At 37.6% G+C, this 26,123-nt stretch overlaps 1 protein-coding gene across 1 annotated transcript in view; it reads right to left on the reverse strand.

The window, feature by feature from the left end:
- The window catches only part of CTNND2 (catenin delta 2), a gene marked incomplete at its 5' end in the record, with an annotated part of 536,051 nt that overhangs the window by 318,897 nt on the left and 191,031 nt on the right, over window positions 1-26,123 (reverse strand). The gene's annotated exons all lie outside the window — the stretch shown is intronic.

Consider the following 26,123-nt stretch of genomic DNA (forward strand, 5'->3'; position numbering starts at 1 on the left):
ATAGAAACTGTCCTCTTAGTCTTGATACACAAATTACATTATTTCAAAGCAAAGAAATTAACATTTTGCAACTGGTTTTGATCCTTCTATTTGTCTGGTTTTCTATGTTTATAGAGAAAGTTACAAAGCGCATTCTCGAGTGAACAGTTACATGAGATTTCTAAAAGAAATTACGAGTATGATTCCTGGTTCTACTGATTATTATGTGTATTTTTATATTATTCAAATTTGCAGCCAAGTTAATTCAATTGGCCCACACAAGAGAGTAAATTTAGATGTGTTTCTGCTGCCATTTACAAGCACTTAAGTAATGGAAGATATCCATTTTAAAATAATAACCATGTACACTAGAGGATGGGTTAGGTAGGGTTTTTTCTATAAAATGAAAGATATATTCAAATGAATGATATATTCAATTAGGCAAGCAGTACACTTTACTCCAAGATGTGATCTGTTTATGCTTCAATATAGGTCTTTCTCACATGTCAAGGATACAAAGAAGATTGAAGTTACTCAGTAATAATAATTATTTTAATAACAGTGAACTGATTATTATAGTCATGATTAAAACATTTTCCTGTATATTTTTAAAAGGTATTTCTATAGGGGAGAACAAAATCATCTGTTGCATCTACCAGTTAAAGAAATAACAGAAATATTTACTTTTAAAACTATACATTTGTTTATTTCTGATATTGAGAATAAATGCTCTTTTTAATGAGTAAGTGGATTTTAAATCATGAATTATTTTCCCTTTTCCCAACAGATGCTGGATCTCTAATGAATATGTGAGTATAGCTCCTAGTATCTATGTTCTGAACAAGAATAATGTAAATTGAATGAAATGCTTATTTTTGGAGGTCTCTTTTTACAGGAAAATAACTTAGATTAATTATTTATCATCTTTCTATGTTAACATCTATGTTTAACATCTTTCTATGTTAAATTATTTATCATCCTATGTTAAAAAAGGATGATTGCTTCATTTACATATAAATAGTTCTATAAGGACAACTTTTAATTTCTAGCTGGCATCAAAAGTGTTAACCTGACATATTCAAATCTATACATCATCATCAATTTCCAAATAACTACCATCTGTGGTTGACATTGACTCACTGTAGTAAGATTTCACAGATTAAGCAGCTAGCCCTTCAATGGGACACTCAACTAAAATGCTTGTATTCAAGTCCACCAAAGTTAATAATATTGAATATAAACATAGCCAGAGTCCTCTGGCAAATAATAAAGACACAGTGCTAAACTGGAAGAAATTAATTTATTTAAATGATCTTTTGAGATGGAACCTTAGTGGTGGCGACTAGGGACACTGGCTCTTTTTGAAATAGTCCTTTTTCTGATTTGAAATTCCTTTTGCCTGATTTTCAAAATCACTAAACTGCAGCTTCACCTGACACAGTGGGACTTGAGAACAACCATCCTTTCTGGAATTCACATAATCCATAATAAGCAATATATTACTTCCTACTCTACAGTCTCTCTTCCAGTACACAGGTTTCTGTGTGATAGATACCAACTCAAAGAACAGAAAAAAATGTAATATCTCAGGCAGCAATCTTGCTGAATGAATTACTAAATGTTGCTGGAAAGAACACACTGATGTAAGAAACTGCGCCTCCTCATCCAAATCAGTGAGAAAAGACAATCAGGTCTGTGCATAAATTGTGAATTATCATTACCAGGAATTCCAGCTTAGCCCTTTTTAAGCGGTAAATTTGTATCAAATGTAGAAGTTCACTGTTAGCATAGCACAGAGAGTATTAAATGAATCACTAGTGGCTGATTAGTAGTGATTCCTGATATAACTGCTCTGACTTCCACAGAAACACTTTAATATTAGCCTTAAGAAATCTTAGATGGGAATTTCTAAAAAAGGATTGCAATAAATTTTGACTATATTTTGGCTTTTCCAGTTTTAGTCGTGCTTCTCCTCACAACTGCTGTAGTGGTCTTTTAATAATCACTGTGATTTTTATAGTGAAGGCAAGAGATTCACCATCAAAATTTTTATCCTAATGCTATCTTCTTATTCCACACATGGGATATGGAACAGGCTGCCCAGGGAAGTGGTTGAGTCACCATCCCTAGAGGTGTTTAAAAAATGTGTAGATGTGGTTTAGTGGTAGACTTGACAGTGTTAATGGTTAAACTTGATGATCTTAAGGGTCTTTTCCAACCTAAATGAATATATGATTCTGTGATATTATATTAAAAGTGTATTTGCTCCTACAAGGACTTCAGTACATTCTGGTATGAAGAGACTGCTGTTTTCCTTAGTTAAATGCATGCTCTTTAGCTTTTCAACAGTCCATTATATTTGCACATCATAGCTGTGATACAAACCGATACCTCAGTCTTGCAGACAAACACATAAAGGCTTTAAGGCTTTCCCTAGAGAAATCTTATTAGAATTTGACAGTTTAAATTTAGATACTCTGCTTCCCCCCGCCTCCCCCCCACCAAAAAAAAAAAAGCGCTTTTCTTTCTTTTGGCCTGAAAAGGATTCCTGACTGAAGCAACCAGACTTGTCTGTGCAGGGAGCCTTTAGGCTGTCACACAACTGTGCCAAATCTGCTTGTGTGAATAAAAGTGCTTTCTTTTCATGCTTTTCTTTTAGGTGTTTTCTAGCTTCATGACAGATCAGTACGATTGACTGCATAGTCACATCAGATGCATGAAAAGGCAAAAAAAAATTAACAGAAGTACTCCTCTGAATTAATTTTTCATCATGTTCAGCAAAATAAAGCTTTCTGCTTTATAGTTTCTCTAAATAAAAGGTTTTAAATTCATTATCAACAACTTTTCTGCATATGGCTACGCTTCATTATGTAAGTTTGCAAACTACCAACTTTGACTAAGAAAGTTGACCAATAAAATACTTCATTGGTAAATTGTGAACTATGGAAACCTACACCAAACTTAGAGTTTGAGGAGAAAGGAGAGAGTTTTAACCAGAATTACATTAGTATAGTATTAGAAAATAGCAGCAAAAAATATTTATGAGTTAAGAACTCAGGCAGGTATTATCATTACCTCCCTTAACCCAAAACCAGAACAACAATTATGATTTATTACTGTATTCTTCTCTCATTATTGGTAGTCATTGCATCCTATATCTACTTCAAATGTTCTAGTGCAAAGAAGACAGCCATTCTACTTAATTTATTTGAGTGAAATAAGGAATCTTATGTCACCATTCAAGTATACAAAACTGTCATCTTTCTATACTTATACTATCTTTAGAAAATTTGATTTATTGAAGGAAAATCCTAGGGAAGTAGAACAACTTAAGAATTAAAAGAAAATGCTAAAAACCAAGCAAATAATAAAAAATAAAAATAAAAGTAAAAAAATAAATAATGAAAAGAGCATTGCCATATGTTTGGTTCTGGATGTTCATCTTGAAGTTAATGAAGCTTCTGTAAGATGCACTACACTGTGCCTAAAATTCCACCTTTAATAACCCCCTGTGGAAGGAAATATTCCAGTAAAAGTTGTTTTACCTCCCTAGGCAAGAATGAGCAAAGTACACATCCACAGAGTCATCATCTTGATTCCAGCTGAACTCACATGTTCCCATTTCTGCACACATGTAATGAAAGCATCGAAGTAGCAAGAAACCTTTCCCATGTGGCCTTGCATGCAAGGAGGAGGAAAGAAGCCTGAGCCCAGCACACTGCAGGGAGCTCGTTTTGGGGAACATCACATGAGTAGTGCACATGGGCAGCTCTACATGTCTTTGTGCAGAGTGGAAAGGTCAGAAGCACAAAACGCTGCAAAAATGCCAAGTTTCTACAGGGAGCAAAGAATGTCTAACTGTTACCAGTAACCTATTTACATCAAGTTCATCCCTTCTTGAGGCATGAGCAGAAAGATCCCAGTCTGAGCTATGGTGTATCTATAAACAAGCAACAAATCGGCCTTTGGAAGCCTTCATTTTTTTTTCTTGTATCTCAAGTAAAGCCAAACAAGAAGTGGGTGTCCTCTACAAAGTAGACTTGATAGAAAACCAGCATCACCAGAGGGCTCTGTGGAGATGACCGAACTGTCCCATAACAGCCAACACCAGCAGAACAAGGTGAGCTATGCATGGCCATCAAATATCTCTTATCACAATTTACAGGACCCAAACCAAGTTTTGGTAGCATACAAGTGAGACCTCGAAGTGACACCAAAATACTGCTTTCCTGGACTGTGCTCACAAGCCATATTTCTACAAAAGTAACCAGAAGCCTCATGGGAGGTAACCCACAGATGGGCAAGACTGTCGAGCACTTTGGCTGAAGTTGCCTGAGACATCCTCAGACAGCATTCCCATGGGCCCATACAAACACTCACAGGTTTGCTTTCAGGGAAGGTGCTGGGGAGCAGCAAAAGCACCTTGGACTCATCTGAACTCCTAGAAGCTGGGAGTGTGCCCATGGCCCTGGCAGCAGGGACAACATTGCAGCAAACACAACTCAGACCAAACCCCCACCCCAAAGCACACATTTTGCAGATTGTCTAGTCACAGCTGTACTTGCAGTATCACTTGGGTTTAGTTTTAGACATTACATGGCCTAATGTTGAGACCTGACTTCCTTCAGAGGGATGCCTTTTAATGGCTCCTGAACTGTCCCGTGCAAGAAGGAGGTTTACCACACTGTACACGCTTCTCCCAGCACAGCATTTATTATGCAGAAATCCATTTTGCTTATCCTGTGCACCAATATGTACCAGTGCATATGCACATTGGGCCATATGATGTGGTAATTCAAGTCTTGTGCCTTACTGCTCTTCAGAAGAACACCTTAGCAAAGAAACTCAGTTTCTTCCTGGGAAGGGGTCTTCTTTCAGTTATTCTTTCTGGCACATATCTTAATTTATCACAGAGCCCTCATACAGCTGCCAGGGCAAACCCACAGTTTTGTATTCCTTTTAATTATCAAATAAGTGTTTGTGTGCCTCTTCTTTGCGGAAGTCATTCAGTTTGCAGTTGTCACTCATTTTTGGAGAAAGTGCTATAGCTATCTGGTACATTAAAGTATTTCTTTTTATTGTTTTCTAAAAGAATTCAAGAAATCATATCTAACACTATTACACAACAGCTACACTGCTAAGAGCACTATGTAAGCACAGAGCATGCACAGAAAGCCAGCAGCACCGCTCTTGCATTCCACACAGTGCATTGCTTAGGTTCTTGCAAAGGTCGCTATTTAATGGAGAAAGTGTAATACAGTCTAATTTCCCTGTAGTTTTGGGCCTTCACGCCAGAAATGGTCAACAAGAGTGTCAATTAGAATAATTCTATCTTTTTTTACTTGTAAGTTGCTGAATTCATGCCACCTCCCCAGAAAACATCTACTGAAGTTTTGATTGAACATAGGCACCTGGAAACAAAACACTCACTCCTTAGCTTGCAATGCCAACTGGTTTCCTTTAGTTTCAGTTCTGCAGACAGTTATTGGTGAGACAGTGAAGACAGAGAATCCTTTCACAGTGGAAGCTTGTGAAGCTCTAATATCCCAAGGCAAAGAATTTGCAGGGCAACACGTATAAATACTTGTTATATTGTATTTAACTTTAAACTTGGAAACAATGATAGCATTAGGAAAACAAGTATTATATGACTGCCCTGTTCTCACTTTTCTCTTGGTGTCTGTTTCTGGCCTCTATATATCCCAGACAGGATGCTGGGCTAGATATATCCTAACTCCGAATCAATACAACCACACTTATGTTCTTATTTAGAGAAGCTAAAATCAAACAAAATTACTTCATTGTGTAATTTCCCTTTATTAATTGATTAAGAGAGGGGATGATGCTTTTCAAAGAGAAGGAACTAGTTCAAGGTTGGATTTCTGCTAAGGTAATAATGTTAGTTCTTCCTGCTTGGTTCAAACCTATTTTTATTTGAGAAAGGAGCTGACCTCCAAAACTGAACTCCCTCAACAGGAGCATATTTAAAATTTTACCGCGTCTCCACAGCACATCAGCTTAGACAGAAGTGCATTATCCTATTTCTTCAGCCCCAACAGTGATATCTGGATCTGATCCAATCCAAACAAGTATCTAAAATAATATTTAGAAGGAATTTAAGTGCTCAAGAAATAAATTAGAAATTATGAATTAGAGAAATGCAATAGTGGAGAGGTATAATCATCTCTGTCTTGAGGTGACTGAGCAGTTTGGTGCCTAAATCACAATGCAGTCTATCAGTAGCCATAAAACTATATTCTTCAAGCACACCTAACAGACAGCATTACACACAAAATATGGTAGTGGTCGCATTGCTTAAAACAAACAAACAAACAAAACAAAACCCTGAAAGATAAAAGGAAGCTTAGTTTCTTCTTTCTCTCTTCTCTCTTACCCCAATAGTTCTGTTACTAAAGCACTTGTGCACAATGTGATAGAAATATACACAATTCTATATTAACTCATCTCTGAGAAATCAAACCAATATCTAAGTTGAGTGTAACTATCAGGCTATTTTCTCTCCTATGAATCCTCAATCCTGTATTGAAAACAACACAAGCTATGGACATATGGAAACAGTCATCTAAAAATAAGCTTTGCAACACACTTTTTCAGCACCTTTTTAGATCTGGACTTTGGTACCATAAAATTAATTTATTAAAAAATCCAGTACAATATAAATACAATTTTTTGAAGAAACCCACTTCTGTATGAGAAGATGCTGCAGTATTTCCTCCTGGGATAGAAAACTGCTAGAGTGGGCAAAACCCCACTAGTAACATGATGCTCCTCATCTTCTCATTACAAACTGCACATGGATACTCCTTCTGCACAAGACTTAATATGCAGGTTAAGTCAAGAGCTTCATGCTGACCAAAGTTTTAAGTAAATTATTTTACATGTGACCATACTTCTACATGACGGTTTCAGCTACAATATTTGTTCTGTGATGTTCTTGACAACTAATAAGGAAGTGTTTTTCTCTAAGTTTTCGTTTTGAGCTCAGCACTTCCTCAGGGAAATGACACAGAAACAAGTCAGGCAGCCCCTACCTTGAAGAAAGTGCACTCCACACAGAAAACATCCCAACACACACACGGCCTGTCACTGCATGAAATCATGCATCACAGCCCTTCCCAGTTCCTTTCCCCTACAGCCTCTTCACATTAGCTTCACTCAGCTCTTTCCAAGAAACCTAGCCCGCCAGGGCTCTTCACCCTCACCTCCTTCCATGTAAACAGCCTTTCCTTTCCCTTTCCTTTCCCTTTCCTTTCCTTTTATCCTTTCCTTTCCCCTTCCCTTCCCTTCCCTTCCCTTCCCTTCCCTTCCCTTCCCTTCCCTTCCCTTCCCTTCCCTTCCCTTCCCTTCCCTTCCCTTCCCTTCCCTTCCCTTCCCTTCCCTTCCCTTCCCTTCCCTTCCCTTCCCTTCCCTTCCCTTTCTCTCTCCACTCCTACAGCAGAAAACACAGCCAGAATGTTTCTTCCTTCTCTTAGCTATTCACTTTGCTATTTTCTTTCCTGCAGCTTAGTCATGCTCATAGCTGCTTGGGCTAGGAGCAAACTCCTACTGTGCCAACACAGTGTCTGAAGTCTCCTGTAAGTAACAAAGGATAATCTTACTGTTAATATATGGTCTGAATTTTGACAAAGAACAGACTGCATGGTAGTCACCTCCACCTTAAATGTTGCCTTTCATTTCTGTATTCTACACCAGAAGTGTGGACATGAAACATTACCAAGAAAAACACGAGAAGATTCTGCAGGGAGCAGAAAATAGTTTGTTGATCCTTTTGAAAGGAAGATTAAGTAAACATTTTAATGTGTACATTAAAAAAGCCAAGTTTAACAGACGTGTTGAAAAAAATATTTTCTGTTAAGACAAAGAAGGAATAATCACAGAATCATAGAATAATTTAGGTTGGAATGACCCCTGGGTATCATTTAGTCTAGTCCCCACTTAAAGCTGGGCTAACTTCATAGTACTGTCCTGGACATAATGCTGTAGCAAGTCATGCAGGATACTCTTCCAGTATTCTGCTGTTCAGAATTTCACAGAATCCCAGAGTGGCTGGGGTTGGAAGGAACCTCTGTAGATCACCTAGTCCAACCCACCTCCTAAAGCAGGTTTACCCAGAGGAGATTGCACAGGAATGTATCCAGGAGGGTTTTGAATGTCTCCAGAGAAGGAGACTTCACAACCTCTCTGGATAGCCTGTTTCAGTGCTCTGGCACCCTCGTATGTGTTAATTCTCATTTTCAAAGAGAGAAAACAAAAACTGATGAAAGATAAGGCTAGAAGAGTTTGGTTAGCTTAGGTGAGACAACTGAAACCTGAGAAGGGAGCCCAACCAGCATCTAAAAATGTAACAGGGTTACACAGGAGAAAAAGAAATAATGAGAGGAAGCATGCAGGTGGGACAAGAACAAACACCTTCAAACTGGTCATTGAAATTTTTGCTGCAAATTTTAAAAAGGTATTAAAACATAATGGAAGCAACCATTCCCATCAAACTTGAGGTGGCAAACCATACATGCTCTTAGAAGACTGCTTAATAAGTTTATAATAAAGAGCTGGTCTTAGTTTCAGCTTTGAGGAACCGGACTGCATCCCACAATGGTCCTTCCAGTTCTGTATTTGAAATAATCTGTGATGCTGGCAACCTGGTGGTTGTTAACTGAAGTAGCATGCACTCAACTCCATAAATCAACACCTTGTACCATCAGAAACACCCAGCAATGGAGAAACTCAGTTGTTCTACAAGCAGGCAGTACCAAGAATCACGTATGCAAGAAATGGTGAGTCTTAAATTTACATTTCAGTGGAGGAATGGAAAGGCAGCAGAAAACTACTGTCTAACCTAAAATGTTGGATGAATGTAAAGGTAATTTAGCCTATTAGGTTGGTGATAAGCAGCTGGATCAACCCCTGAACAATTGCTATTGATTTATTATTTTAACTGTGGGAGTGAAAATTCTTATTTGTAAACTGTCTGTTTGTATACAAAGTTAACAAATTATCCAAGTAACTAAAATGGCACATGGTAATAACAGCTATTTAGCTATATGGATAACCTTTAATCACACAATCATTACTGAAAATGACTAAAATTATATTAATGCAAGCTGACAGAAAATAAATGTAACCTTCAGGCAGATTTGAAGCTTTGCTGTAAGCACACAGTCTTTTTATTCTGGCTTTTTCCACCACTAGGGCTCAGAGGGGAAAATAAGAATCAGTTCCCTTAGAAAATAATGTTTATTCCATGATTCATTGCCTATCAGTGACTAAAGAAATACAACACAGGAGACACTATGCATGTAAAAGCAGCCTCATAAGTCAAACATTTGGTAAAGACATATGTAAGAAATACATTATAATTCTAGAATTCTATTTTTAAAAATAGTATGTAGGTATTGAAGAGAATATTCCTAAAGATCATGTTTGTAGAAGCTTGAAGAAAATTACCTTCCATATATCATACAAGTAATAATGAAAACAATAATATTTGAAATAATATTTATTCTTAGCAGAATATTAAAATATAAAATATTGTGAGAGTTACTCGACAACGGAAACAATCATTTGAAGTTTTGTTTCTACTTAAATATACTCCACATCCAGAAAACAATAATTAAATATTGAATCTTTTCATCTTGGTATATGTGTATAATCTACACATTTCAATACTAAGTTAAAACTTCACAAGATAACTTCAGCAATGTATGCACTGATTTGTACTTTAACGTCTGCCAGCCACATGGAGCACCGGACTGCACTAGTAGTAAGAGTTAGACTGAAAATCAGACAAAAAAAGTGCTCAGTTGATCTTGGAAGTTATACCTAGCACTATTTTCTCCTGTTTGGCTTTTCTATAACCTATCTATTGCTTACCATCTGCATATCAAAACAAGTACCAAATTCTTTGTCTGCACACAGCTGATTTTGGTAGAGCTGAATAGCATATTTGTTTCCTAAACCTTATTGTATTTTGGCTCTCTCACTCCTGTTTTGGGCAATCCCACTAATACTCATGAAAAACAGAAGCATACCCCTGAATTTCCATATTCTTGTTCCTTTAAGCTGCTAAAAGACCATCTTTCTCTCCACAAACGAGGAAGACCAAAGTGGACAGTAAGTTTGACCAGCAGTGAAAGCTACTTGTTATAATTATCACAAAATTTTCTGATGCAAATCTGGCCCTAATGTACTTTGCAAATATTTCTGATTCTCATGTTGCATTCAAAAAACCACAGGATGCTTATCTATATGCTTTTATCACTTGTCAAAATTTAAGAGACTAGTTATTCTATACTTATAGTAGTGCTGAGGTCATATCTCAGAACATCTTAATAGAATAATTCAACTGCCGAGATGGGTTGCTTGATAAAACCAAATTCTACCTACTGCAGTCTTCAGAGCATTTTAAATTCAAAAAAATTTTAACACTTTGTGATGGTTTGACTGAAAGCAAGTTAATTTTCTTCATGCAGCTAGAAACCTTTATTTTTCGTAGCTAGCACAGTTGTTTGGATTTAGTTTGGGAACAAGAAAATAACACCCTGTGACAGAGTTAAAGTTTTTCTTCAGGAACTTTCCAGTGTCTTTGAGTTGGAACAAAGAAAATGTAAGAGCTTACTGTTATCTTAGTTGTTATCTGGGATTCAAGGATGGTTCTGAGCACTCTGCCCACAGGTGTGAGGCAGCTGGGAAGGGAGGCATAGAAGGGGCAGACCCTGACTGACAGCCAGCCTGATCAATAAGTACATTCCATGTCATTTGCATCAGGCTCCATATTTAAGGAGAGTCAGTTTTTCTGGCTAGGAGGACAAAGAAGATGGAGACCCATTCTGGTTCTGCTCTGTTTCAGATAAGTCACAGTCAGGAGTTCTTTTAGTTCAGCCTTTTGCCATCCTACCATTTTGCAGAGGCCTCTGGTCCTTTCTGCCTTTTTCCCTCTTGCCCTGGGATTGGCTGTTCGGGAGCAAGGTGCTCTTTCTCTTCCTGAGACTGGCTGCTAGGTCCAGACAAAGTTCACGAGGAATTGCATAGAGTATCTTTTATATTCTATTTTCCATTTTATATAAATTAGTAGTAGTAGTAGTGGTGTATTGCTATAATTTTGTTATTTTATTAAACTGTACTTATCTCCGTCCACAAGTTTCTCCCTTGCCTTTCAATTCTCTCCGCTACTTGGGGGTGATGAGGGAGTGAGCAAGTAGCTATCGTGGTTTTATATTGCTAGCTCGGGTTAACCCATCACACACTTTTGAGTGTTAAGACAGGGCACTGATCTTCATTCTCCTCAAGGGGCCATCTAGTACTTCTGGGAAAGACTACAATTATGCAGAAAAATGTTAAACTGTATTAGGTTAAATAAAACCACCAATTTTCTTTGCTGACTTTGCTGAAAAAACAGACAGGGGAAATGAGACACAGATCTCAAGTAACTAGCTGAGCTTTAAGCTTTACCTCAGCAGATACAATTTTTAAAAATCCCTTTGTTTTTTTTGTTTTGTTTGTTTGTTTTTCCCCAGTAGCTAGGCTGTGTTTTGGAGTTGGTATGAAAAGCTGGAGAATGAGGACTCATTGATGTTTTGGCTGTTGCCAAAGAGACCAATAATTTTTTAAACATTCCAGCTGCAGGTGCACATAGAAGCTGGGAGGGAACATAACAGGACGGTGCTTAGATTGACATACAAGCTGGCCAGTGAGATATTCCCTACCATTAGCATTATGCTCTTTATACAGTCAGAGCTATTTTTTCCCTTTCTGCTTTTTGCCTTTTGCTCTCTCTCCTTCCAGGATCAGCTGTTTGGGACTGGGGCATTCTCATTCCTAGGAATGGCTGTTCAGCACAAGCATGTTCGAATGCAAACTGCTGCCCAGGTCTTCACTCTTCCAGGTCAATTGTACAGGACTGGAATGATTTGTAAGCTATTTCATTGTGCATCACCTAATTACTCCTTTATTTATTTATTATTATATTTTTATGTCCTATTAAACTGTTCTTATCTCAAACACAAAGTTTCTCCCTTCCCTTTCAATTCTCTCCCCCATCCCACCTGGGGGAAAAGGGGTGGAGCGGGTGAGTGAGTATGGCTTTGTGGTCCAAGTTGCCAGCTGGGGTTAAACCACAACAATCACCTATGCAAATCCCTCTCTAAGATGCCACAATATCACTTGTTCAAAACAATTCATTAAAATGGATAGTCAAATTGAGAGACACTGAAGAAGCCAAGGTTTACTATAATTACCACTACTTGCATAAAACAAAGTTAAAACACTATTTGGTCCAGAATATTTATTAATTTTTTACTCAACATGGAAACACTGTCTGTAATTGAAAGGGAAAAAAAACCCCACAGAGCAGCAAAGAATAGACACAAATCTATTTTAGAAGTGTAGCTATTTGTTTCCTTTATCACCATAGTATTCACACGTGTTCCAGCACATGTTAATCTTCCAAGATGACAAATAGAAGTTAGTATCTTCCATATTCCAGGCTTCAAGGAAAAGAAACGCCTCTAGTCTCAGAGAAAGCAGCTCTTCATCTATGCATACTTATATGTATACACACATATAGGTACATAGACATAGCACTGACCCATTTGAGTACCTAAGAATCATGTCTTAGTATGAATCTTTATATTATATCAAATGTTATATAAATATATCTATATATTTAAGACCCTGAAACAAAAATTAACAATTATAAACGTTCAAATTATTCCCTAATATACTTATTTACAGAAGTCAACATTTTAATTATCATTATATCAATATCTTGTAGCTATTTATGAAGACTTGTATCTAAAACCGAATACTATTAGGCAAATTGCACATGGAGTTTAGGTGACACACACTAATAGTGAATAAAAGTTCTCTATCCTGTTTTTCCTTAAGTCCTTGTTTTCACCACTGACAGATTAAATTTTAAAACATGTTCTTCTGTAGCACTGTGAGCCGAAAACACCTTTAATGGTTCCATATTACAAGAAAAAACTGTTTCCTCAAGACTCATGTACACTACAAAGTCAGCTTTACAATGCCAGAAGTGTTTTGAAGAGTTAATGTATAATTAAAAAAAAATAGCCTACACAAGAATACAGGTATAGCTCCATCACAAACCGAGTCCTCTGTGTGCCAGGTCAGTGCCAGGCAGCTGCAGAGCACAGAGCTGGGGACACTGTGACAAGAGATGACCTCAGCATGGCCTCAGCATCCTCATCAGCCTCGTCAACAGGGCAAGCTGACCTGGTACCAGGGGGAATCCAGAAACACATTGCCAGTACTAGGGGAGAAGGATCAAGAAGGATTTCCCAGTAAATCTACATAAGGAAAACTCTCCTACAGCTGATGATGTTTGTACAAATGGTGCCTCAATCATTCTTGTCCACCCCAACCCAAAACAACAGGCTCTTCTACCAGAACTGCAGTTTTGCTGCTAACCGCACCTGTATTAGAAGTGCTACCTTTCTGAAAACCTTTAACATGAGTTGTTTGGGCTTTTTTTACATCTTTTTTGTTTCCTTCCTTTCCTCCTCCCATCTTTGGCCAATTACAAAAAGCATTAACAGAACCTGTGACAAGACTGAGCACACTGGAATCCCAAACGCTATTTATCCAGTGAAGAAATAAATTAATCTCAAACAATTCATGGATCCTTTAATTTCTTCCTAAGCAGTTCAGATTTTACTTAAATCAGTAGGAGCTGAGGAAGGCAGATTACTATGCAAGTGACATTGCCCATAAAACATGACATTAAAAATGGTGATTTATTAAGTAACTTGATTCCAAATATATGAAGCAGATATGTTTTGAGCATGTCAGTACTTACATTAGACACATAAATTTAACATCTATAAAATTAGAGCCAATGCAGCTTGAAAAAAACAGGTGCCTTGTTCTGGCTTGTACAGCATGCTCAACACTACTGTTGGTGTCCTCCTGAGCAGGACATTATGTATAAGAAGCTTGGCTGCATTTAAAATCCAGTCTGAAGTTGCACTTCAGACAGGAAAAAGAAGGAAAACGTAAACCCTATTTTTACTTCTAAACTGTGAAAATATAACCTGGAATGACTTGGATAGCAGAAACAGCTCCTCATGATACCATCTTCTCAGAGTTGAACTACATTTTCAGCCATGTATTTGAAAGAAAAGGATTGTCTCAATTTTCTCTTCAGCAGATGGCAACAAGATATATGTGACATCACCTGAAAAGCAACTGAAACTCGACAACAAGCCTACTGCAATTCACTCTTTAGAGCTCTGACACAAGGTATGCATGTGACAGATAGGGCAACCTTACTCACGGCTGCAGAAGAACAACCTGCCAAGAAAAAACAAGGAATTATCTGAAGTGTATGGTTAACTGATAGAAGATGGCCACCTTCCTCTTTTTCCTTCAAGGCCCTCATAAGTTTATATTAGAGAAAAGAATAACCTAAGACTTTTGTTAAGAAAAAAAGAACATCATTCTCTGTCAGTCTATTACTTGCTACGGGGCACTTGACATAGTTACTGTGTGTGGCAAATTCAACTCCATGGGGGCTACTAACCATACAATGTAGTTTTCACTTTCTTCCACAGGGCTCAAGCTTATCTGTTTACACAAATGGATGAATGACATCTGCCCTATGTTTTTATTAAAGCATTGACCACTTGAAAATGAGTCCATAGAAAGCCATGACCTACCATGATGTGGATTATACCTGCCCTGGATTCATTCTTCTTTCTCTCCATGTCCCCAGTTGCCCTGATCTTATTTTGCATCTTACCTGCCCCCAGTTTTCACTGTCAGACTCACTGTAAAGTGCATGAGTCTGCATCTTTACATACTGTATCAGAACAAAAGCAAAATCATACATTATGCAAACATCTTTCAAAAGAAAGATCTACTTGCAGCATACACTGTTACTTGTCATCTCACCAACTCTGTCTTACATGGAAAAAGAGTCATTACATATCAGAGGGAATTAATTGTGATACAGCTTTATTGCATGGCCTTGCTGACAGCAAGAGATACATGGAAGCATGTGACTAATTTGGGTTTATACACACGCCTGCTACACAGAGAAGTAAGTTTGAATCAAACAAAGGCAGAACTACAGACAAGATCCACAAGAGCTATTCTGACACTCTCATAATTATGTGCTTCTGGGGAGTATGAGGATCTAACAAGTCACCACTGGGAGAATGGAGAGATCCTTGTTCTCCACCAGCCACCGAGCAGAAAAAGTATCATAGCTTCTCTGCGGCAGCATTTCGTCACAGCTCACAGAAGACAGCTGAGCCAGAGAACTGCAACGGCGGGCTCCTCCATCAGTGAAGTGAAGCCATCACCCTCGTATGTGTTAATTCTCATTTTCAAAGAGAGAAAACAAAAACTGATGAAAGATAAGGCTAGAAGAGTTTGGTTAGCTTAGGTGGGACAACTGAAACCTGAGAAGGGAGCCCAACCAGCATCTAAAAATGTAACAGGGTTACACAGGAGAAAAAGAAATAATGAGAGGAAGCATGCAGGTGGGACAAGAACAAACACCTTCAAACTGGTCATTGAAATTTTTGCTGCAAATTTTAAAAAGGTATTAAAACATAATGGAAGCAACCATTCCCATCAAACTTGAGGTGGCAAACCATACATGCTCTTAGAAGACTGCTTAATAAGTTTATAATAAAGAGCTGGTCTTAGTTTCAGCTTTGAGGAACCGGACTGCATCCCACAATGGTCCTTCCAGTTCTGTATTTGAAATAATCTGTGATGCTGGCAACCTGGTGGTTGTTAACTGAAGTAGCATGCACTCAACTCCATAAATCAACACCTTGTACCATCAGAAACACCCAGCAATGGAGAAACTCAGTTGTTCTACAAGCAGGCAGTACCAAGAATCACGTATGCAAGAAATGGTGAGTCTTAAATTTACATTTCAGTGGAGGAATGGAAAGGCAGCAGAAAACTACTGTCTAACCTAAAATGTTGGATGAATGTAAAGGTAATTTAGCCTATTAGGTTGGTGATAAGCAGCTGGATCAACCCCTGAACAATTGCTATTGATTTATTATTTTAACTGTGGGAGTGAAAATTCTTATTTGTAAACTGTCTGTTTGTATACAAAGTTAACAAATTATCCAAGTAACTAAAATGGCACATGGTAATAACAGCTATTTAGCTATATGGATAACCTTTAATCACACAATCATTACTGAAAATGACTAAAATTATATTAATGCAAGCTGACAGAAAATAAATGTAACCTTCAGGCAGATTTGAAGCTTTGCTGTAAGCACACAGTCTTTTTATTCTGGCTTTTTCCACCACTAGGGCTCAGAGGGGAAAATAAGAATCAGTTCCCTTAGAAAATAATGTTTATTCCATGATTCATTGCCTATCAGTGACTAAAGAAATACAACACAGGAGACACTATGCATGTAAAAGCAGCCTCATAAGTCAAACATTTGGTAAAGACATATGTAAGAAATACATTATAATTCTAGAATTCTATTTTTAAAAATAGTATGTAGGTATTGAAGAGAATATTCCTAAAGATCATGTTTGTAGAAGCTTGAAGAAAATTACCTTCCATATATCATACAAGTAATAATGAAAACAATAATATTTGAAATAATATTTATTCTTAGCAGAATATTAAAATATAAAATATTGTGAGAGTTACTCGACAACGGAAACAATCATTTGAAGTTTTGTTTCTACTTAAATATACTCCACATCCAGAAAACAATAATTAAATATTGAATCTTTTCATCTTGGTATATGTGTATAATCTACACATTTCAATACTAAGTTAAAACTTCACAAGATAACTTCAGCAATGTATGCACTGATTTGTACTTTAACGTCTGCCAGCCACATGGAGCACCGGACTGCACTAGTAGTAAGAGTTAGACTGAAAATCAGACAAAAAAAGTGCTCAGTTGATCTTGGAAGTTATACCTAGCACTATTTTCTCCTGTTTGGCTTTTCTATAACCTATCTATTGCTTACCATCTGCATATCAAAACAAGTACCAAATTCTTTGTCTGCACACAGCTGATTTTGGTAGAGCTGAATAGCATATTTGTTTCCTAAACCTTATTGTATTTTGGCTCTCTCACTCCTGTTTTGGGCAATCCCACTAATACTCATGAAAAACAGAAGCATACCCCTGAATTTCCATATTCTTGTTCCTTTAAGCTGCTAAAAGACCATCTTTCTCTCCACAAACGAGGAAGACCAAAGTGGACAGTAAGTTTGACCAGCAGTGAAAGCTACTTGTTATAATTATCACAAAATTTTCTGATGCAAATCTGGCCCTAATGTACTTTGCAAATATTTCTGATTCTCATGTTGCATTCAAAAAACCACAGGATGCTTATCTATATGCTTTTATCACTTGTCAAAATTTAAGAGACTAGTTATTCTATACTTATAGTAGTGCTGAGGTCATATCTCAGAACATCTTAATAGAATAATTCAACTGCCGAGATGGGTTGCTTGATAAAACCAAATTCTACCTACTGCAGTCTTCAGAGCATTTTAAATTCAAAAAAATTTTAACACTTTGTGATGGTTTGACTGAAAGCAAGTTAATTTTCTTCATGCAGCTAGAAACCTTTATTTTTCGTAGCTAGCACAGTTGTTTGGATTTAGTTTGGGAACAAGAAAATAACACCCTGTGACAGAGTTAAAGTTTTTCTTCAGGAACTTTCCAGTGTCTTTGAGTTGGAACAAAGAAAATGTAAGAGCTTACTGTTATCTTAGTTGTTATCTGGGATTCAAGGATGGTTCTGAGCACTCTGCCCACAGGTGTGAGGCAGCTGGGAAGGGAGGCATAGAAGGGGCAGACCCTGACTGACAGCCAGCCTGATCAATAAGTACATTCCATGTCATTTGCATCAGGCTCCATATTTAAGGAGAGTCAGTTTTTCTGGCTAGGAGGACAAAGAAGATGGAGACCCATTCTGGTTCTGCTCTGTTTCAGATAAGTCACAGTCAGGAGTTCTTTTAGTTCAGCCTTTTGCCATCCTACCATTTTGCAGAGGCCTCTGGTCCTTTCTGCCTTTTTCCCTCTTGCCCTGGGATTGGCTGTTCGGGAGCAAGGTGCTCTTTCTCTTCCTGAGACTGGCTGCTAGGTCCAGACAAAGTTCACGAGGAATTGCATAGAGTATCTTTTATATTCTATTTTCCATTTTATATAAATTAGTAGTAGTAGTAGTGGTGTATTGCTATAATTTTGTTATTTTATTAAACTGTACTTATCTCCGTCCACAAGTTTCTCCCTTGCCTTTCAATTCTCTCCGCTACTTGGGGGTGATGAGGGAGTGAGCAAGTAGCTATCGTGGTTTTATATTGCTAGCTCGGGTTAACCCATCACACACTTTTGAGTGTTAAGACAGGGCACTGATCTTCATTCTCCTCAAGGGGCCATCTAGTACTTCTGGGAAAGACTACAATTATGCAGAAAAATGTTAAACTGTATTAGGTTAAATAAAACCACCAATTTTCTTTGCTGACTTTGCTGAAAAAACAGACAGGGGAAATGAGACACAGATCTCAAGTAACTAGCTGAGCTTTAAGCTTTACCTCAGCAGATACAATTTTTAAAAATCCCTTTGTTTTTTTTGTTTTGTTTGTTTGTTTTTCCCCAGTAGCTAGGCTGTGTTTTGGAGTTGGTATGAAAAGCTGGAGAATGAGGACTCATTGATGTTTTGGCTGTTGCCAAAGAGACCAATAATTTTTTAAACATTCCAGCTGCAGGTGCACATAGAAGCTGGGAGGGAACATAACAGGACGGTGCTTAGATTGACATACAAGCTGGCCAGTGAGATATTCCCTACCATTAGCATTATGCTCTTTATACAGTCAGAGCTATTTTTTCCCTTTCTGCTTTTTGCCTTTTGCTCTCTCTCCTTCCAGGATCAGCTGTTTGGGACTGGGGCATTCTCATTCCTAGGAATGGCTGTTCAGCACAAGCATGTTCGAATGCAAACTGCTGCCCAGGTCTTCACTCTTCCAGGTCAATTGTACAGGACTGGAATGATTTGTAAGCTATTTCATTGTGCATCACCTAATTACTCCTTTATTTATTTATTATTATATTTTTATGTCCTATTAAACTGTTCTTATCTCAAACACAAAGTTTCTCCCTTCCCTTTCAATTCTCTCCCCCATCCCACCTGGGGGAAAAGGGGTGGAGCGGGTGAGTGAGTATGGCTTTGTGGTCCAAGTTGCCAGCTGGGGTTAAACCACAACAATCACCTATGCAAATCCCTCTCTAAGATGCCACAATATCACTTGTTCAAAACAATTCATTAAAATGGATAGTCAAATTGAGAGACACTGAAGAAGCCAAGGTTTACTATAATTACCACTACTTGCATAAAACAAAGTTAAAACACTATTTGGTCCAGAATATTTATTAATTTTTTACTCAACATGGAAACACTGTCTGTAATTGAAAGGGAAAAAAAACCCCACAGAGCAGCAAAGAATAGACACAAATCTATTTTAGAAGTGTAGCTATTTGTTTCCTTTATCACCATAGTATTCACACGTGTTCCAGCACATGTTAATCTTCCAAGATGACAAATAGAAGTTAGTATCTTCCATATTCCAGGCTTCAAGGAAAAGAAACGCCTCTAGTCTCAGAGAAAGCAGCTCTTCATCTATGCATACTTATATGTATACACACATATAGGTACATAGACATAGCACTGACCCATTTGAGTACCTAAGAATCATGTCTTAGTATGAATCTTTATATTATATCAAATGTTATATAAATATATCTATATATTTAAGACCCTGAAACAAAAATTAACAATTATAAACGTTCAAATTATTCCCTAATATACTTATTTACAGAAGTCAACATTTTAATTATCATTATATCAATATCTTGTAGCTATTTATGAAGACTTGTATCTAAAACCGAATACTATTAGGCAAATTGCACATGGAGTTTAGGTGACACACACTAATAGTGAATAAAAGTTCTCTATCCTGTTTTTCCTTAAGTCCTTGTTTTCACCACTGACAGATTAAATTTTAAAACATGTTCTTCTGTAGCACTGTGAGCCGAAAACACCTTTAATGGTTCCATATTACAAGAAAAAACTGTTTCCTCAAGACTCATGTACACTACAAAGTCAGCTTTACAATGCCAGAAGTGTTTTGAAGAGTTAATGTATAATTAAAAAAAAATAGCCTACACAAGAATACAGGTATAGCTCCATCACAAACCGAGTCCTCTGTGTGCCAGGTCAGTGCCAGGCAGCTGCAGAGCACAGAGCTGGGGACACTGTGACAAGAGATGACCTCAGCATGGCCTCAGCATCCTCATCAGCCTCGTCAACAGGGCAAGCTGACCTGGTACCAGGGGGAATCCAGAAACACATTGCCAGTACTAGGGGAGAAGGATCAAGAAGGATTTCCCAGTAAATCTACATAAGGAAAACTCTCCTACAGCTGATGATGTTTGTACAAATGGTGCCTCAATCATTCTTGTCCACCCCAACCCAAAACAACAGGCTCTTCTACCAGAACTGCAGTTTTGCTGCTAACCGCACCTGTATTAGAAGTGCTACCTTTCTGAAAACCTTTAACATGAGTTGTTTGGGCTTTTTTTACATCTTTTTTGTTTCCTTCCTTTCCTCCTCCCATCTTTGGCCAATTACAAAAAGCATTAACAGAACCTGTGACAAGACTGAGCACACTGGAATCCCAAACGCTATTTATCCAGTGAAGAAATAAATTAATCTCAAACAATTCATGGATCCTTTAATTTCTTCCTAAGCAGTTCAGATTTTACTTAAATCAGTAGGAGCTGAGGAAGGCAGATTACTATGCAAGTGACATTGCCCATAAAACATGACATTAAAAATGGTGATTTATTAAGTAACTTGATTCCAAATATATGAAGCAGATATGTTTTGAGCATGTCAGTACTTACATTAGACACATAAATTTAACATCTATAAAATTAGAGCCAATGCAGCTTGAAAAAAACAGGTGCCTTGTTCTGGCTTGTACAGCATGCTCAACACTACTGTTGGTGTCCTCCTGAGCAGGACATTATGTATAAGAAGCTTGGCTGCATTTAAAATCCAGTCTGAAGTTGCACTTCAGACAGGAAAAAGAAGGAAAACGTAAACCCTATTTTTACTTCTAAACTGTGAAAATATAACCTGGAATGACTTGGATAGCAGAAACAGCTCCTCATGATACCATCTTCTCAGAGTTGAACTACATTTTCAGCCATGTATTTGAAAGAAAAGGATTGTCTCAATTTTCTCTTCAGCAGATGGCAACAAGATATATGTGACATCACCTGAAAAGCAACTGAAACTCGACAACAAGCCTACTGCAATTCACTCTTTAGAGCTCTGACACAAGGTATGCATGTGACAGATAGGGCAACCTTACTCACGGCTGCAGAAGAACAACCTGCCAAGAAAAAACAAGGAATTATCTGAAGTGTATGGTTAACTGATAGAAGATGGCCACCTTCCTCTTTTTCCTTCAAGGCCCTCATAAGTTTATATTAGAGAAAAGAATAACCTAAGACTTTTGTTAAGAAAAAAAGAACATCATTCTCTGTCAGTCTATTACTTGCTACGGGGCACTTGACATAGTTACTGTGTGTGGCAAATTCAACTCCATGGGGGCTACTAACCATACAATGTAGTTTTCACTTTCTTCCACAGGGCTCAAGCTTATCTGTTTACACAAATGGATGAATGACATCTGCCCTATGTTTTTATTAAAGCATTGACCACTTGAAAATGAGTCCATAGAAAGCCATGACCTACCATGATGTGGATTATACCTGCCCTGGATTCATTCTTCTTTCTCTCCATGTCCCCAGTTGCCCTGATCTTATTTTGCATCTTACCTGCCCCCAGTTTTCACTGTCAGACTCACTGTAAAGTGCATGAGTCTGCATCTTTACATACTGTATCAGAACAAAAGCAAAATCATACATTATGCAAACATCTTTCAAAAGAAAGATCTACTTGCAGCATACACTGTTACTTGTCATCTCACCAACTCTGTCTTACATGGAAAAAGAGTCATTACATATCAGAGGGAATTAATTGTGATACAGCTTTATTGCATGGCCTTGCTGACAGCAAGAGATACATGGAAGCATGTGACTAATTTGGGTTTATACACACGCCTGCTACACAGAGAAGTAAGTTTGAATCAAACAAAGGCAGAACTACAGACAAGATCCACAAGAGCTATTCTGACACTCTCATAATTATGTGCTTCTGGGGAGTATGAGGATCTAACAAGTCACCACTGGGAGAATGGAGAGATCCTTGTTCTCCACCAGCCACCGAGCAGAAAAAGTATCATAGCTTCTCTGCGGCAGCATTTCGTCACAGCTCACAGAAGACAGCTGAGCCAGAGAACTGCAACGGCGGGCTCCTCCATCAGTGAAGTGAAGCCATCAGCCAAGGGTGACCACAGCACAGATACCACACTACTGCAAATACTTTCCTGAGCCTATCACATTTAATTCAATGCATTTCCACTTCTGCCCTGTTCAGTGACAAACTGAATGTGGGTAGAACGCTCTTCACTGGAGTGCCACATAACAGTGGCTTCCTTACCAGAACTCCTTCCAGCTTCTCAGGAAAATCCACTAACAAGGGTCAACACACACTCATGTCACATGTACCAGGAGCTACTTTACTGGACAGCCATGCTCTGGCTGTGGAAGTCACCAGCTATTAAACCTAGCACAGAACTACCTTCTCTACAAATTACCAAACCTGTGTAGCAAGTTCTACACATATTTTCAGGAGGAAAAGTATCTGAATAATTCTGTAAGACTAGAATACAGCCCAATCAGTACCTAATAGGGTTTGTTGTTGTTGTTTTTTTAAAATATTTCTGAAGCTGCCATCGCTCTACACATTACAGTGTCAATCATATTTAAAATTAATTTAACATTATAAATATTCCAGTCATAAACAACTTTTTCTCTCTTTCTCTGTCTTCCAGGGTTAAATTCTAATCTACCGTTTTACCAATTTACAGCTTTAAGGTTGTGAGTAATACTTTGATTTTTATACAAATGGATCACTGGATCCACAGCTGTCAGTGCAATCATGGCCAAGATCTTTCTTATCCTGAATCAAACTACAGAAGCACTTAAATAGTGCCTACTTAAAAAGGAAACCCCAAACAATAAATCAATATCCTTGACAAAAATAATGTTTATCTAAGAAGATGTTTATTTAATAGCCTTTTATTGTCTGTTAAGTATCAACACTGAAATTGTGAACTATTATGTATAGAACTATGTAGGATACAGTTTAGGCACAGCAGCAGTAATTTCAATATGTATTTCCTAAGACTCCTCTAAAGCAATGCATACAAAAACATTTAAACAGAATCAGCTACAGACTTAACTTCAGAATCAAATACAGTTACTAGTAAATTTTAGAGAAGTTACATACCTGAGGGAGAAGTGGCACATAATGAAATCCAGAAACTCATGCTAGAGGTTTTCTGCCCAGAGATGTGGTAGATGCCCCATCCCTGGGGCTAGACAGGGCTCTGAGTAACCTGATCTAGTTGAAGATGTCCCTTCTCATTGCAGGGGGTTGGACTAGATGGCCTTTGAAGGTCCCTTCCAACCCAAACTATTCTATTCCTTTTCAGTGAGTCAGACCCAAATCTAATAAATTTGGTGCTCAAAATGAAGTCACAATGAGGCCTTGCATCTGAAAACCATACATTTATTTATGTATTTGTAACTACTCTCACTGAAGATTCCAAGTCCAATATCCTTTACATCCAAACTGCTGTTCTGGACCTCTTTGTCAGACTATAGGAAATTAAGAAGTGCCCTTCAGCTGTTAGTGCGCAGCACATCTATCCTGTCTCTCTGTTAATTCAAGAGAAAGGCAGCTGGGTGAAAATACCACATGCATTAGTATTAGGCACCATGCAGATTTGAAAACGAAAACTCAGCCATGTCTTATCCTTTTCATAAATTTCACTACTTCAGCTCTTCTCCAGAGCCACTTAAAATAAAAGCTGAAGTGGAGCTACCCTCAGCCCAACAGGGTGTCCCTCACTGTGGCTGTTGACTACCCGGCCTGGGCCTGGCGCAGCTCTTGGTTCCTCCGCTCATGCCCCTCAGCACGCAGGGAAGCAGCACTCTTCCCCATTGCCTATTTGAGCAGTTTGCAAAGTTTTCAAATTCCACCTGTCCCATTTGCCCCTGGTGAAGCTGAAGTTCTATCTGTGCCTGCCAACATCTGTATGTAGCTATACATCATAAGGAGTTAATGCACAAAACTACACTTGCCATTAGAATATGGGGATGTTACCAGCAGGACAGCACTCTTGGACTACTTAATCACAGATGGCTTCATTTTGATGTAGCACTGAGGTTGCATACAAGGGAAAAAAAAGTAATATAAGCTATCCTTATAAGCCTTTCTGAAATAAGACCCTAACTTTCCTACAAAATAATTGGTATATCTTATTTTAAAATAATGTTAATATAAACTTTTTAAATCGTTAATTTTGAAGTACATAGTTTTGTAACTATGTATTTTATTCTTCTATCAATAAATCACTCAAATCTAAATTTATCTTCTTATTTATGCAAAGCTATATGTTCAAAAAAACCACAAATTTTCTTGTTTTCCATCTTAGTTACTATATTTTTCCAGAATAAAGTCCCATCCCTTCTGGCTGCTGCCTTCCTGTTTGCTGTCACAGACACCTAATTAAGGAGCCTTTGTATTAGTTTTCAAATTAAAAATATTTAGAAGACAACAGACACATTTTTCAGAAGACAGAAAGTGATGTTCATGTTTGCAAAATAAAATCCAACCCTAAGCAAATCTTAAAAAAGGACCTTAATAGAATTGCACTATCCTGGAATTCAGGTTCATTTGAGTTTTAGAACTCAAAAGGGTGATTGCCCCATCATCCAATGGTTGGCTGGAAGAAAGGGAGATTTGATTTCAAACTAAGAAGACATCCTGAAAATAAGGAATGTTTGCAGCTCCCAGAAAACCCATGCCAGCATATATCAACTTAGCTGGATCATAAGCAAGCATCGGAAATACCATTTCTATTTTCAGAACATTATGCATCTAGGATGAAAGCTGCATTCCTCCCACATCTAAATTGCTCAGTAAATCTTATATTTCAAGAACAGTCTTATCATAAATGTCAATTTTGTGCTAATGTCATTCTGCAAATATTTAAATTGAGACATGTACAAAACCAGATAAGGAAGCCGTTTTTTTGAATGGAGGATGTACCTTGGCCAAGCAAGAAAAACATTTAAGCCACGAGTTACAGGTTAATATCCAGTCCAGACTGAGCTGGGAAAAAATATTTTTGCATATCCTTGAAATGTGTCAAAAATAAGATATTTCATACAAGTGAAATGCTTAAGCATGAAGCTAGGTGATACTACAAAATAATTGCAGTTGGACTTGGGGAAAAAAAATTAACAGACAGATGGTCTCCACTTTCTACTCTGAAAAGTAAAAAAAGTGATGATGATGATTCTAATCCCTGCACAGCAAATGATTTTTAAATTCCAGATTTTTGAGATGTATAAAAAAAAATAATCTGTTTAAATCAGATATACACAGAAAACAAAAAGCTTGTCTAAATTTTCTGCAAATGTTGATATGAGTTAAAACATCATTATCTGACACTTGTACCATTAGAATTATTTTCTTCCATGAAAAGTGCAGCACCAGCACTCCCTTCTCATCAGAATGCTAGTTACTACTAAATAGTAACTTTTCTATCTGAGCTACTTGCACCTCTGAGAAAAAAATCTTGCTTATCATATAAAACAAACAAAATATTCCATTATTAGGTTCTAAATCTCAGAACTGAATATATACCTACCATGATTACTCCTTCCCTAAAACTACTTGATTTTTTTATAGCTTTGCTCTTCTGGTGCACCCAGCAGGGCACAGGCAGATGCTAAGGATCTAATTTTATTGTATAAATTGGAATCCAAATTGGAAAGGCTGCCTCCTCAGCTAACTGGTCTGTGGATTAGAGTTGAGTGGGTAGTTTTAGTTCAATTTCTCCACAGACAAAAATAACAATAATTAAAGAAAGATAACTTGTTTATCAGTCTTCGT

This window comes from Streptopelia decaocto, assembly GCF_964273445.1.
Source record: "Streptopelia decaocto genome assembly, chromosome: 2".
NCBI lineage: Eukaryota > Metazoa > Chordata > Aves > Columbiformes > Columbidae > Streptopelia > Streptopelia decaocto.